Source organism: Camelina sativa, chromosome 9, assembly GCF_000633955.1.
Source record: "Camelina sativa cultivar DH55 chromosome 9, Cs, whole genome shotgun sequence".
NCBI lineage: Eukaryota > Viridiplantae > Streptophyta > Magnoliopsida > Brassicales > Brassicaceae > Camelina > Camelina sativa.
The window spans coordinates 4,199,554-4,202,018 of record NC_025693.1 but is presented as its reverse complement, the minus strand read 5'-3'; the positions used below and the strand labels follow the sequence as shown (position 1 = coordinate 4,202,018).

General features: G+C 37.0%; 1 pseudogene; it reads right to left on the bottom strand.

The window, feature by feature from the left end:
• On the bottom strand, nucleotides 529-2,207 carry LOC104715003 (annotated as a pseudogene).

The following is a 2,465-nucleotide window of genomic DNA, read 5'->3' as shown; positions in this document are numbered from 1 at the left end:
AATTACAGATAAAATAGATATATTACGAAGTAAGATAAAATACATAAATTTTGATGCATTTACTAATTGTTATATTATTAGTAGATTATGGTTATTTAATAAAATATATATAATGTATGAAAATGATTTATAGCATTATTATTTTTCTAAAATTCTATAAAATGTTAAAGTTGTAATGAGCTAAGAAAATCATTGTATCCTACTTATCAATATAATTTAAGTCCTCTATACATATATTAAAGGAGGGGTTTTTTTTTTTTTTTTGCTTATGTGGCAATCTCACAATTTTTCACACCTTTTTTTTTCCTTCTTTTTTGCTTTTGCTTATGTATACAGTATACTATCATATTTGCCAAACACATCTTTCCTTATATCTTCGTTCTCATTTGATCTGAATATAAAACATCCTCTGTATATTTAAATGGAGTAATTTGGAAATATTTTTTGTTGTCAAATAAATAAAACTATTTATAAAATTAAATAGCATAAGATTTACTTGTGCTAAGGATGGTTCTTACCTAATTGTTATAAAAGAATGGAAGACATTCATACTATTAAATATGCAACACGTGAACTATAGTACATTCAACACTTTTTTGTTCATAGACCTTGACCATCTCAGAACAACATATTATTCACTGATCATCGTTACAACACTTGATCAATTATAATTATTGTATTTAAGCTCACTCAGTATTGACCCGTCATTGAATCAAAGACATGCAGCTCAATGCTAACGATGAGTAACAAGATAATCCAAGAAAGAATCAACATAACGATCTTGTGTATCCATATCTCCAAACACTCCCTTCATGTCCTTCACACTCTCTCTATAAACCTTTCCTTCTTCTCCATCCATTACCAATCTCAGCGCTTTTGCAACATCTTCTTTAGTAAAGGAACCTGTTGTTTCATCTCGAAGGATCATATGTCCAATTTTCTTTTCCTCGGCTACTCTCGCATTAAATCCTTGGCCGTACACAAAACCTATCATCACCATAGGTTTAGCAAACCGTACAGCTTCGATTAATGTATTCCAACCGGAATGAGATAGTACCAAACCGATAGAATCGTGGTTCAGTGTTCTCAGTTGTTCAACCCAACCTCTCCACACCATCCCTCTATCAGCCGTACGCTCTTCGAACCCTTCAGGAAGCTCAAGTGGTTCGGTATCCAACGGACCGCGGCGAGTCCTTAACACCCAAAAAAAAGGTAAACCAGAAAGTTCTAAACCGAGAGCGATCGAATTAAACTCGGATTGACTCGGTTTAGCTTCTGTACCAAAACTTACGTAAACCACGGAGTTAGTTTTCCGTGAGTCTAACCACTTTTTCGTAGACAACCATGCGTCGGTATCTTTAAACGTTTCATCCAGTTTTGGAGGTAAAACTCCAACAGGGATAACTGGTTTACGATGAAGATCTTGTAAAAGTTCTAACCATTCTGTTTCGTACTCGTTGCAGCTCCGTATGACAATGATATCACACCCGTCGAGTACGCCGGCGATACGGTCCAGGTCGGGGATATTCCCTTCGGTGGATTCCACCACTGCTCCATTGAAGAAGGCTTTGCTTTCGAATAACTGGAAAAACACCGGAGTTTCGAATGGAACCCACTTAGGCATCGTCACAAAATCCTCAGGGGATTTACGGTACTCCTCGAACCCTGGTGGTTTAAGAATTCCGAAAAACCCGCAGTTAAAAGCGCCGAAAAATGCGTTTTTAATTCCAAGGCGGCTAGCTATTGGAGGAAGCCAATAAGGTGCAAAATCTTGGAGAAGCCAATCAGGTTTTGAAGATTTAAGAAACTCCGTTAATGGAGCTCGTAATCCGTCAAAAGCGATTTTCAAATAAGGAACGAGATCGAAAGGTACGTCTGTAGTGGCTTCGGCGGCCTCCGGGAGATTCTTGTGGCCGGCAAATGGGAGCTTGACGAAATTAATGGCCTAGGAGAGATTCTCCGGCAACCGTGGGAGGAGGCGGTCGATGTTACCAGGAGTGGAAATGAAAGATACGGTGTGACCCTTTTCAACCATGAGCATAGAGAGCTCCAAGTGTGGAACCAAGTGGCCAAAGGCTAGCCATGGAAACATTGCTACGTGGAGCTTGGTTTCATCTCTATTCTTGTTTTTAATGTTAACCATTGTTATGATTAATTTGTGGAATATAGATGATCGCCTCTAGTGTTCTTTTATAGATCAGGAAAAGGAGTCCATTTAGAGATATTTCGAGATCTCTTTACGGCAAGGGAAAGGTTATTCATTTATTTTTATCAGGCGTGATAAGACATATTGTCTCGTAGTGGACCTACGTACATGAATGGGGAGTCATCTGACCTGATAAAAACTACATTTGCACCATCAATTTCTTTCAAAATTGTCCTTTATCATTATGATAAAAAAATATAAAAGATCCTTCTGATCAAAAAAAATATTATCAATATATTTAACTAATAAAATCATAAAA